Source organism: Camelus ferus, chromosome 6 (genome assembly GCF_009834535.1).
Source record: "Camelus ferus isolate YT-003-E chromosome 6, BCGSAC_Cfer_1.0, whole genome shotgun sequence".
NCBI classification, from domain to species: domain Eukaryota; kingdom Metazoa; phylum Chordata; class Mammalia; order Artiodactyla; family Camelidae; genus Camelus; species Camelus ferus.
Genome location: NC_045701.1, coordinates 53118975 through 53132833, shown reverse-complemented (window position 1 = coordinate 53132833; position 13859 = coordinate 53118975).

Here is a 13859-nt window from a genome sequence, read left to right as displayed (position 1 = left end):
ATTTTTCCCCACTATGTGGCTTGTCTTTTAATTCTTACCAGAGCTTTCATAGAATAAAGGTTTTAATTTTGATGAAGTTCAATTTGTCTGTTTTTTCCTTTTACAGATTTGCTTTTGCTGTCAAATTAAGAAATCTTTGCCTAGCCCTAGATCGCAAAGATTTTCTCCTATTTTTTTCCCTAAAAGTTTTATGGAAGTCCATGACCCATTTTGTGTTCATCTTTGTGTAAGGTGCGAAGTTAGGTCATGGTCCCCTTTTGACCTATGAGTGTGCGATTGCTTCAAGCACTATTTGTTGAAAAGGTTATCTTTTCTCCATTGAACTGCTTCTTCATCTTTGTCAGAAATCATTTGGCCATTCTTTGTGGGTCTGTTTCTGGGTTTTCTACTCTATTCTATTGATCTATGCATCTCTCCTTCCACTAATACCACACAGTCTTGATTACTGAAGCTATACCACAAGTTTTGAAATTAGACTGATTCTGCTCACTTTCTTCTTCTTTTTCTTTCTTTTTTTAAATCTTTCATGAAATTTCATAGCACATGCTTTTACATAGCAATAAAATACTAACAGATTCATTTCATTCCAATTCAATATAGTTTTTTTTAAGCTGGTATTTTTAAAAAATTTTTAATTTAAGTGTAGTTGGTTTACAATGTTAGTTTCAGGTTACGGCAAAGTAATTCAGATATATATATATATATACACACACACTTTTTCTTTTCAGTTTCTTCTTTTTCAAAATTGTTTTAGTTATCCTAGTGATTTCCTTTCCATATGCATTTTAAATTAATCTTGCCTATATCTGCAAAAAAGATCTCATTGAGATTTTGATAGAAATTGTATTAAACTTCAATATCAATTTGGTAGAATTGATATCTTTACTATTGTGACTCTTCCAGTCCATGAACACAGTATGTCTCTTTATTTGTTTAGATTTCTTTGACTTCTTTCATCAGCATTGCGTAGTTTTCAGCATACAACTCTTACATGTATTTTGTTAGGTTTACACCTGAGTATTTACTTTCTTTTTTTTTTTTTTGAGTGATTATACATGTTGGTGTCTATGTGTTAATTGCTAGTGTGTAGAAATACAATTGACTTTTGTATGTTTGCCTTGTATCCTACAACCTTATTGAACTCACTTATTAGTTCTAGGAGGGCTTTTTTTTTGGTAGGTTCCTTGAGATATTGTGCATATGCCATTTGCAAATAGGAACAGTTTTATTTCTCCTTTGTTCTGTAAGCATCTTGTTTCCTTTTTTAAATCTTAATGCACCAAGTAGAAATTCCAGCATTGGATTGAATAAGAGTGATGACAGTGAGGGTCCTTGCCAAGTTCCTGATTTTAGGGGGAAAGCATTCAGTCTTTCACTATTAAGCATGATGTTAGCTGTAGAGTTTTTATAGATGTTCTTTATAAAGTTGAGGAAATTCTGTACTCCTATTTTTTTCTAAGTTTTTCTTAATATCATGAGTGAGCAAATTATTTTTTAGTTTGTCAAATAATTTTTCTGCATCAACTGATATCATATGATTTTTTTCTTCTTCTTTGAACTTGTAAAAGACGTAAACTTCTTTAAACTTGTAAGGTTAATTGGTCGCTTTTCATACATTGAGCAAGTTTGCATCCCTGGAAGAAACTCCATTTGGTCATGATGTAAATTATTTTTATAGATTGCTAAATTCTATTTGCTAATATTTTAGGGGCTTTTGCATCTATAATCATGAGGGGTAATGGTCTCCATCTCTACCTTGGGGGTGCCTTTCTTCCCTGGATCACAAGTGGGCCACGAGGAGCATCAATGGTTGGTAGCTATGGTTGTGATGCTTTTGTATATTTCTCTCTTCATCCCGTTCCTCCATGAGGATCCATTTTTGGTCAGAAGGGATAAACCATAGACACCATGAGGTGTGCATAGTGGAGGGTTTGTTGGTTGAGTGGGGAGGGAGGGCAGCTGTGTGATGTAGATCACAATTAGGTGGAAATTAAGCAATTCCTTCCAAGATCTGAAATTAAAATTATGCTTCAAATAGAACATCCTCCCCACCCAACCACCACACGCGCATGTGCACATGCACACACACATACACACATACCACTAAGGTTTTAATAGGAAATAGAGAAATTGAAAAAGGCACTTGGAGCACAGAGTATGTTTTCTACTTTTTTCTCTTTCTTACGCTTCAATGAAAATAACCCATGAATCTAAGATTCTGAGAACTCCTCAATTTAGACTGGCCAGAAGGAAAACAAAGTTAGCCCTGTTCTACTGTCTTGGGAATAAAGCTCTTATGACTCTCTGACTTCAGCAGAAACTTTCAGAAAATATAAGCCTTAAAGTAATTAATTCATTGTTTTTATGGATGTGTTGACCCTTTGGATGTACTATTTTCTGTGTTTGTTCTGGTAATCTGACTGATAAGACAAATGTTCTCTTACCATTTATTTTTTTGTGTCCCACCCAATGTTGTACACATGTTGGGAACAATTAGAATGTGAATGCTGCCTACCCATTGCTTTTATAATTAGGTGTGAACATTACTTCACAATTAAAAAATTCTATGCAAGATGGCCTCAGTTAGAATAACTTTAATAATTCAATAGTGTTTCTTCTAGGTCTTCTCTATTATTTATTGCCAAGGCACAAAATAAACAAGGAATGGGATTTATTTGCTGGGAGAGCCAATTCAAATCCCAAAATCCTGGGGTATAAACTGAGACTGACAGCATGCTCAAGTTCATTGCTTTCATAGCTAAATTGAAAACACAAGTATCACTTTTTGTCCTATAGAGATTCATTTTGATAATCTCCTAAATTAGCCTCTAAAACACATTAAGTGATGAATAAAACTTTACTTAAATTCTCATTTTGTATTATGCCTGATTAATAAACACACCAGCCAACACATCAACCTAGCCACTCTAAACATGAGTGAAGACAGTTACGTAGATTTGGGACATAAAGGCGCAGTTCCCCAGCAGGGCTAATTTTCTGTTAGCTTTGCCAGGGCTATTTCGCTTTTATCTCTTCTTCCTATATGGGGCATACATGAACTGTCATGTATTTTGTGGGGACTGTCTTTAAGATAAAATATAGAAAATATGCAGTTAGGTACATAGCCTTAAAAGATGCTTGTGCAAGCAAGGAGCCCTGAAGATTAAGCTTTTGGGGGGTCACACTGAATCTAGACCTCTGGTTCATGGGAATGAATCATTATTCCAGGTGGTATCTTAGAAATGTCCTGACATGAGCTATTTTTCTGCCACATAGTCATTAAATCTTTCTTACATCATCTGTAAGTATCTCAGACTCTTTTTTCCCCCCTTGCTCAACTACTGTTGGTTTGATTAGGCTAGTGTTTTAAAATCAACCAGGAGTGCATCAAGTGCTTTCATATTCTGACCATTTTGCTGAAAAATATCTTGAACCAAATAGACTCTTTCCTATTGTCTGTGGTCTTCCTCATCTATAATCTTGGGTGGCTCATTCACAGTCACAGCTGGTCTGCTGCAGAGCTGGGAACAGGGTTATTATCTTCTGACCTTGGAGTGGCTCAACATTTTTTCCTGGAGTTGTGCTGTGAACTAGGAAAACAAACCAAAAAAAAGGGAGCAACTAAAAAAATGTCCCCAAGGAGACATGCGTTATTATTTTTGTTTATGTCTGAGCCTAGTAACAATTCCTAATTGCTCTGAAGGCAGACTGGGCTCTGCATCTTTGAGCAGATTGCTTGATTTCGCTAAGCTCAGGACTACTTTGTGTGGGTGGTCAAGGGAAGCCTTTTTGAAGAGGTGACATTTAAGCTGAGTTTCAATGATAAAAAAGAAACCAGTGAGAACAGCATGAGTGGAGAGAACATCCTAGAAGAGGGAAGGATGAAAGAAAGGATGGAGGACGGGGCAAGCTTGTGCTGGAGGCCAGTACGGTTGGGGAGGGGAGGCAACTGCAGGGCAGTCAGAAATGGAGGCAGGGCCAGATCACATAGGAGCAGGGGTCCTATGGGGGCCAGATCCTATAGTGCACTGAATTTCAAGGCTGAAGAAGAGCCACTGGGCATTGTGATAAGATCTGATTACAGGTCACCACCCTGATATTGACTTATTTGTGATCAAAGCTGGTTCACAATCATTGAGTCAGGGCACTAGCCTGGACCAAAGACATGGGCACGTACCTGAATATCTTATCTACCACTCTGCATCGCTGCTGCCTCCCACTTGTTTGACCTGGAACTGAGATCAACAGAGGGAAGACATTGGTTCTTGATTTTTTTTAAAAAAAACCTCCTACCTGCACTGTTCCACTGTCCCACATCTTCATTAAAAAGAAGCTCCAAGTGGACTTATTGCGGTGACAAAATATATTCTGAGAGTTGGTAGCAATGTCTCTGGAATAAGCAGCTCATTCTGAATTGTTCATGGCCAGAGTTGTGCCTTAATCACCTTGACGTCCCTGACACCCAAGCCAGTGCCTTCACCAGCAGGGCACTCTCCATGAGGATTTGTTCTTTGTTGGCTGAACTAACAGAGGAATGTATTTTAGGGCAGGGTAGTCCCTCATTTACAGATATTTATTAGGTACTCAATGGGTGCCAGGCACTATTCTAAATGCTGTGATGGATCACTGAACAAAGTAGACACACATCTCTGCCCATGAAACATATCTCCTAGTGGTACATGAGCATGTCATGAATATTACACATTCCTGGGTCTCCTGGGTTGCAGTGGTGGTGGTGGTGGTGGTGGTGGTGGGGTGTGTGTGTGTGTGTGCGTGTGCGCGCGTGCCTACCTGCATTTTCTGGGGAACAGTAGGGGAAGGGAAAATAGTGGAGATTAATGTAGAAAAATTTATGACTTTCAGAGATGGTAATAATAGTCAATTGAAAGTGTTAGCAAACCAGGTTCATTTTGCCAGACATGTAACCAGCCAAAATGCTGACACTCCAAGGTTTGGCGCAAAGAGAATGTTTATTCACAAGGCAGTCAAGTGAGGAGACCAGAAAACAAGTCTCAGATTTGCCTCCCCAGTGGCAAGGGGCTCAAAGTATTTGTGGGACAAAGAAGCAGGATGGCCCGAGACATGGGGAAAGGTGATCAGAAAAAGGTGCGGTAGTCCGTCCTTCTGCACAGGTGTAATTAACTATAGGCTTCTGCACGTTCCAACTTGGAGGCACGTAGCATGATCTGAGGGTGGAGTTTTCAGCCCTCTGACGTCAAAAGGTCACCGAGCGGAGAATCACGCATACCCAACTGGAGGGTCAGTGGTCCCACCTAGTCTTAACCAGCTCAGCTCCAACTAGACACAGCAAACTCCAGGTTCCTGGAAGACAGCTCCCATAAAAATTTATTGTTTAGGCTACGTGCTGATTGGAAGACATGAAAGTCTTTTGTAGCAACAACTAAAAAGACTTTAGTGAAGGGGATTACAAGTGAATGAATTTAACTAATGATTATCCATGATTTCAAAAGCAGCAGAGCATGCTCTGTGTAGTGTCAACCCTGTATGCTCTGACTATAGGACAGAAGCCCTAGAATTGGATGTACGGCCCAGTCAGCATTCCGGTGGCCCCGAGGACAGTGTCTTTAGTGTCAAGTCAGGATCTGACCTGAAAAGAACCCGAATTCCCTTGTATCAGCCACAGCTCTCAGTCACCAACCAAGAACCTTCTCTAGCTAGGTACAGCAAGAAGAGTATTTACTAAAGGATATTTGGTAGATCACAGAACACTAGGAGAGCCAAAGAAACAATCTTGGAGGCTACATGCCAAGAACTATGTCCAAATTGTCTGCAAGAGTGCTCTTACGGGGTCTGCAGTTCACGTTGTTGATACAAGACTCGGGATGATTACCAGGATCTCTATCTGCCTCCTTCTGGAAGTTCTGTCTCTCTGCTATGTTTGCCAGAATTGAGTTTTTAAAACTTTTTTTAAAATAAGGAATAACACACCTGCAAAAGATGCACACAACATAAAAGAATTATTGCAGAGCAAGCTGCCATATAACCACCACTCTGGTCAAGAAATAGAATTTTACCCTAGATTTCTTTCCCTCTCCCAGTCCCCACTGCTCCTCAAAGGCAGAATGGTTCTTCCTGTAGTTCTCTGCCACATGAAAAATCTTGCAACCCATTGGAGGAAACTGGGTTACATTCACATAGGTTAGCCTCAGGAAAGTCTGGGAAGGTGAGTGTCTGGCGTTACAGTAGAAAGACCAGGCTTTAAAACATGGAAGTTTCCCCCAACCTAGGAAGTGTTGACACGGGTTTTGAACAGCTTCCCATCATGACTTATGGTTGCCATGTTCTCCAGTGGGTAAATAAACATCTCAGCCTTGTTAAGTGGAACTGGAGGAAATTTCTGTTTTTGTAGGTCAAGTGGTTGAGTATCAGCAGGTCCTTGTGGTTCAAACTAAGAGAAAGGACAGTGTCAGTCCAAGGGCAGGAAGTGGAAAGTCATCCGAAGGAGATAAAACCAGAAGTGCCAGGAAAGTTGAGAAATGCTTCAAGCCAGCTTCAGTTCATGATGTGAGACTCTGAACCTGTAATTTACCTCACTTCCCACACTGCTGTAGTTAGTTTGTTGGCCTGAGACACATGGCTCCGTGTGTGTACACACATGCATTGTGTAGTAGTGAGCATGTCTAAAGGTGGGGCGCTGTGAGAGATTTAAGAGGACCAGCTGTAAAACCTCAAGACCAGAAATTTAACACCTTGGTAGGTGTCAGTGGAGAAATGCCAAAACAAGCTGGAGCTGCAGCCTTGTTTGCGGCCAGCCCTAAAGCCAGAAGGGTGGGTAGTGTTCCTTGTTCTAACAGTTTTAAGTGGCCATGGTGAAAATACACATCCTTAATTCAAGGAAATCATCAGATAGCACAAAGATAGGCTATAATTAGATTCAGCTCAACATTGCTTAATAAGGGAAAAGTAGAAATGATCTAAATATCCACTTATAGGAAATTTATTAAATAAAATATTTCTCCATGCAATAGAATGCTAAGTAGTACCTAAAAAGGGTATTGCAGAAGAACTTGATAAGGAAAGTAGGTCAGGAAGCAGTATATGGCCTAAAGGTTCAAAGCATAGAGTGCAAAACCCAAACGTTTTGTTTGAATCCTGGCTTTGCCACTTACTAGTTGAGTTAAGACTCGGCAAGTTCCTCATCTGAGAAATTCAAAGAGATATGATATGTAAGGCACGTGGAAATGTTTCTGGAACATGTATGTGTTAACTTTATTATGATCCTATTCTTAAGGAAGTTGAAGAGGCTTAAAACCATAGTGTACCCTAAAAAAAATCGTGTATTTGTTTTTGCTCCCCTTCAAAATCCCACTGAGATGGCAGTAAAGGAATTTTAAAAGAGTAGAGGTCCATAAGGACCAAAGGAAAATGGATATGTAGTACATACAGATGCCAAATGGATGAATGTTAAAATCCGTATTTGTCCAAAGCCAAGGCCAACACCAACTATTATAATCATTTGTTGAATTTCTTTTTAATTCTTTCCTTCCCTCCTTCTTCTTTCTTTTCTTCCTTTCTTTTTTTCCCTTTCTTTTCCTTCCTTCCTCTGTCTCTCCCTCCCTCCCTTCCTTCCTTCCTTCCTTCCTCTTTCTTTCTTTCTTCTTTCTTGGGGAGGCAATCATTTAATGGTTTATCACCAGAAAAAAAAGTGTCCTTAAATTCTCATCTGGAAATGTGGCAACAGATCAATGTAATTACCTCTGAAAGTTTAAAAAAAACAAAAACAAAAAATTTTTGAACTTTCATCTGTATCTCAGCGCTCATTGCATGTCCTCTAATTTCAGTCTCTATCCTGGATTTGAAATAGAGAAGGCTCTTTACAACAGGCGTCATACAAAAGACACTGAACCTTCCAAGGCATGGCAATTTGATGTCCTCTTCAGCATTCTCCAGGAAGCTGATGACTTTCTCTGCAAACAACTGGTGAATTTTGGCCCTGCTAGGCTAGCAAAAAGAAAAAAAAGTTCTTGAGTTATATTCTGCTCTGTGTTATTTTACAGTGTGCGAATTCTGCATTTTGTATCAGACATTCAGACGTGTCCTGCAGGACCGCTTGGTGGGTGAATGCTGATTACTGTTGAACTCTGCTTCTACTTTGCTTGACTGCCGAGAGAATTCTGGGTCTCACATAGCTTAAACCAGAGTGAATCTAAGAAGAAATATTTATATAATGGAAAATTAGTGAATTTAAGCGTCAGGTAATTGTCACTGACAATGTGATAACCATGATGGAAGCTAGGGATGATTTAGGAAGCACAGGCATATGATGTTCGGTTCGTAGCCTTCAAAAAGTAATTACAGCACAGTGTAAAGCAACAGACGTCTCAGCAGTGAGCAGGACGAGAGCAGACTGCTCCCGTCAGTCTTCTCCCTCTAATCTACCTGAATACAATGCAGTTAGGAACCCCCTTTGCTATGTACTCGTTCATCTTGCTGATTTACGACAGAAAGAAACTCTTCACTTTTAAAGGAGCTATTTAAACAAATGCAAGTCTTCACACTACCTTTGTATATAACATTTCTAGCCCAGCAGAACCAAAATTCACCAAACTGATATACCTAGTTTTTCTAGAAGGAAATTTGTGCCTAGAATTCATAGCTTAAGCAAGTTGAAAAAAATCTTTTGTGTTCAACTATTGAAAATGTTGTCAGTACACAGCAATCATTCTGACAAGTTTCCATTTACATTTTTGGCCTCTATAAACTCAAAATTATAAAGCATTGTCTTCTTAAGGCAGTCTTGAAAATACTACTATTTTGAAGTTTGATTATTAGAAACATGTTTGATTAATTAAAGCATTTCTCTTCTTCTTCATACGCTTTTTACTCTCTATGACAGTTTAAAACTGACCCATTCCAAATGCTGTACTTTATAATTTGTAAATTTCTCTTTCTTTTAAAAATTTTACATCACAAAAGTTGATATTATGGATCTTACTGATTTTTACAAGATGTGAGAGATTCATAAATAGAACATTTTCTTGAAAGACTCATGACCTAAATGGAATTAAGTAGCTAAAAAGGAAATATAATTCCTATAAGTTATTTTGTCTGTTACAAATATCTGTGTACCAAACAATTCTACAAAGATTAGAGTTATAAGGAAATTTCTATTATTCTGCCTTGCATTATCATCTAGATTCTCATCAATACTTGTTGTTTTAAAAGGATATCTTTTACTTCATAAAATTCTCCAGCTAATATTGGAGGAGCTAATGGAGAGGGCGTTACTGTCAGTTGACCTGAGAACTGGACCTCAGATTGGAGGCTCCTCGCCCCCTCCCCTGTGCCTGGGATGCAGGCGCTCCCCACTGTTCTCATAGTGAGAGCCGTTCTCAAGATCGTATCCTTGAGAGAGCAATGTGTTGTTGAGGCTACCCGACAATAATGTGGCTGAGCCCAGTTAAGGCCTCTATATTAACTTTTTTAAATTGAAGTGTAGTTTATTTACAATATTATATTAGCTTCGGGTGTACAGCTTGTTAATTCAGTATTTTCATAGATTATAGTTCCTTAAAAGTTATTACAAAACAATGGCTATGATTCTCTGTGCTGTACAATGTGTCTTTGTTGCTTATCTGTTTTATACACAGTAGTTTGTATTCTAAATCCCCTACTCCTATCTTGCCCTTCCCCCTCCTCCCTCGTCCCACTGGTAACTGTTTGTTTTCAGTGTCTGTGAGTCTGTTTCTGTTTTCTATATATATTTGTTTATTTTTTTAGATTCCATATATAAGTAATGTCATACAATATTTGTCTTTCTCTGGCTTATTTCACTGAGCATAGTATTCTCTAGGTCCATTCATGTTGCTGCAGATGGTAAAATTTCATTCTTTTTATGACTGAGTAATATTGCATTGTATATATACACCACATCTTCTTTATCTATTCTTCTGTTGATGGGCAGTTGGGTTGCTTCCGTATCTTAGCTATTGTAAATAATGCTGCTGTGAACATTGGGATGCATGTATCTTTACAAATTAATGTTTTCATTTTCTTCAGATATATACCCAGGAATGGAATTGCTGGATCATATGATAATTCTATTTTTAGTTTTTTGAGGAACCTCCATACTATTTTCCATAGCAAATTTACATTCCCACCAACAGTATGCAAGGGCTCCCTTTCCTCCATATCCTCGCCATAATTTCTTTGTAGACTTTTTGATGATGGCCATTCTGACAGGTGTGAAGCGATATCTCATGGTTATTTAATTTGCATTTCTCTCTTTGCCCTCCATGTACAGGGGTTGATTTCAGATTTTACCCGGGAAGCTTCTGAGGTTTGTGAAACAACACGCCATCAAAAACATCAAAACAGACAAACAGAAAATAAAGAAAAAACTTAGGAGAAACAGTAATGCAGAGAACAGAAGAAAACAAGAACAAAAAAAACCCCCCAACAATCTATAATTCCTACCTTCAGAAAGGTAAAAGAAGATATTGCATCTATGAAAGGAGAAGCAATTAGAAAAGGGGACTGACTATATGATTATTATTATTCAACATTCAATAGATCGGTTGGAAGATAAAACAGAAATTTTTTCAGAATATAAAATAAAATGTTAAAGGAACAGACGATAGGAAACAAAAATACAAAAATGAAAGTTCAATAGTTCAGTCAAAGCATTTCAACAACCAGAGAAGAACAGAGAAAATAAAGGGGGTGAAAATTACCCAGTGAAGATATGAGAATGAAGAACATGAGCTTCCCCACTGAAATGGCCCCGGAAATGTCCGGCACACACAAACACACGAAAGACCTGCGCCAAACTCCGACGCCACAACGCTGAAGAGAAGAGCCTGGAACAGGCGGGGAAAACAGCCACGACTGACAACAACTCACACACCAGGCACTGGCAATCAGAAAAGTATCGACCTTCAAAATAACCATGTCGGCAGGTAAATGACAAAGTAGCAATGCTTTCAAAATTCGGAGTGAAAATTATATTTAACTATCTAACATGAATCAAACGTGAGGGCAAAATGAAAGTCTTTTAGGTTTGCAAACACTCAAAAATACCACCTGTCCTGCACGCTTTCTCAGGAAGCTGCTGGAGGAAGTGGCCAGGGTGGGAAGAGTGGGGTTACAGGACTTAGAACACCCGCCCCCGCACGCCCCCGTGGAAGGGGCTGTGGTTCGGTCGGCACTGTAACCGGTACATCCAGTCCAGAACAAATGGAACTATCCATTCGTCTAGACTATTGCTTTCCAGAAGAACTATAATGTGAGTGACATGCATAATTTAAATTTTCTAGTAGCTTCATTTAAAAAGGTAAAAAGAAATGGGTGAAACTCATTTCAATAATACACATTATTTAAACCAATATACCCCAAACATGATCATTTCAGTATTAGTCAATATATTACTAATGAGATCGTTTACACTTTTTTCCAGACCAAATCTCACCATTTGGTGTGTATTTCACACGCCTCACCTCAGACTAGCTCCATTTCAAGGGCTCCGTTGCCACACATAGCCAGTAGCCACCATACTGCACAGTGTGTCCTAGGATACTTTATTTTCAGCTGGTTGACATCGTGGGGAGCATGTCAAATAAAGTCTTTGGGAGACTGGGACATGACAGGCATTTTAACTAAGGGATGAGGGGGTAAATAGTAATGGAAAAGTCTGAAAAATGGTGTGCCAGATCGGGTGCCCTGTGTGGACGCCTGAAGGTGGGGATGGCTTCAGATGGGTAGCGCTAACTGCTGAGACAGAAACTGCAGAAAGAGAGGGCCCTTCCTCCCGGTCACCATGAATACTTCCTTGATACCGTGGGTTCTAAGACCTGCATCTCCTCAGGAACCTTTTCTGCCAGTTTTTCTCTCTCTTCTGTATCTTTGACCTCACCCTCCTTTTAACTCCTAAGTCTCAACTACTTCTTATTCATGATCATCCCTTCTTCAGCTGCTGTCTTTTCTTGCAGGGCTCTGTTCCACCCTGGGGACCACCCTTCTTCACTTCCAGTCACAGCAGATTGTTGCCTGTTATAACCACTTCCAAAAATAATGAGGTAAGGCCGGTTAACTGCACCTCAAAGAAGGAAACAACAGTTGAACATTTGTATTGCACGATATATATATATATATATTTTTACTGATTTACCATCCTGCTACAGAAAATATCCCTTTGACCCTACCTACCCTCTTCTGCATGTCATTTGAACTGCTCCCTCCATTTTTTTTTATCCAGTTATCTGAGAACTTCCAAATGCATGTGAAGTATTGTATCTCTCTCCCACCATTCCAGATGAGGTTTTGTCCTCACTCTGCAAGTATAAGAATTTATTTTTGGCTCAGCAAAATAAGACACTATTTGCCCTGTGACTTTATCATGAAAGAAAGACAAAGAACTGGCAGAAGCTTTGAAACTACAGTTGTTCTTTAGTATAATCCAGGATCAAATTCTTAAGCATGGAGTCTAACCACAGAGACCTAAGGGGTGTGGGCTGTTCCCTTCTCACAAATGATTGTCTTGCAAACATTGGACGTTATTGTAATTATGTTTGTTCAGGTGTTCCCACTGCTTCCACCAGCATTGGCAAGGGGAAGGCAAGTTTTTCTCTGGGTCCCATAGCTCTTTTGGTCAATCGTAGGCTTTCTTGGTTTCTAAGTGCTTATAGAGTTTTTATGCCGCCCAATAAAAGTGCTCACCCAGCTTTTCCATCTCCTCCATTGGGAGACCTTCAGCCACGAAATTCCATCATCCTTTAGCCAAGGTCTGCTGAGGCTCTGCCCTAACAGGTCTCGATTCCGAAGGTGGGTAAGGTGCTGAGACTTACCCCAGTTCACGGGGTCCTAGAGATGACATTGACCCACCTCTTATATCACTGGTGAGAAATTGGTGGTCAGTCCAGAGCTGGACCCCAGAATTCTGCCCTCAATCTCATTATTCTTTCTACCCCCCTCAAAGTAAATGGGTGGGAGGAGAGGCAGGGAGGCAGGAGACCACCTAAAGGCTGCCAAGTAGCATGGTTCTAGGTGGGAAGGGCAGCAAGTCCAGAAGGACCTGGGAGGATCACTGGTTTAAGGGTTGCCAGGCAGATCCCTACTGTGGAAATGACAGAGGCGCCACCAGGAGCCTGGTAACTTGTCATAGACTGTCCCACGAGCCGTAGTCTTTCCAGACCAGTCCAGGCCACTGTCAGTGCCCCAGGGCCAGACATAACTTCTGGGCAAGGAGGGCAATTCTGAAGACCTTCCTAGGGCCTTGACCTTGGCCTTGACTTTTGTCATCTGCCAGATGTCCCCTGAACAGAGCTCCGGCAGAGATCAGTGAAGCAAAGAGGCCAGGACTGAAAGGGGACACCCTTGCAGGCAGGCACAACAGGGAGGAGGAGCCTGCACCAGAGATGGGGCAGCCGTGGAGAGAGGGGATCGGAACCAGGATTGGGCTGAGTGCAGGAACTCTGAGCCTTGAGAAATAGAGTCAAACATGCCCACTGCTGCTGACATCAGAGGTGAGAGCAGTGGAAGATCGGAAAAGATTGTTCCTTCACAGAAGTAGTTTGTTGTGATGGGAGTAGAGCCCGATTGTGAGGGAAGAAGGGAGTGGGTGTGAGGGGACAGGGAGGCAAGAATTTGCTACTTAAAGAACCTTGCATTGAAAGAAAGTAGAGAGACATCTAAGCAAGGTTAACAGGTGATCTTGGTGTTCATCGATACCAGCTCAGTGTATGACGTTTGAAACTTACATGATGTAAGAGCTGGGAAAGCTTGTTCCTTCAAGGAAGTGGCTTGGAGATATACCTTTAAAATTAAAAAAGAATTTTTTAATTCTTTTGCTGGTTTAATTACAAAAGGTGGGACATAGGATTCATTCATTTGTTTTTTATTGT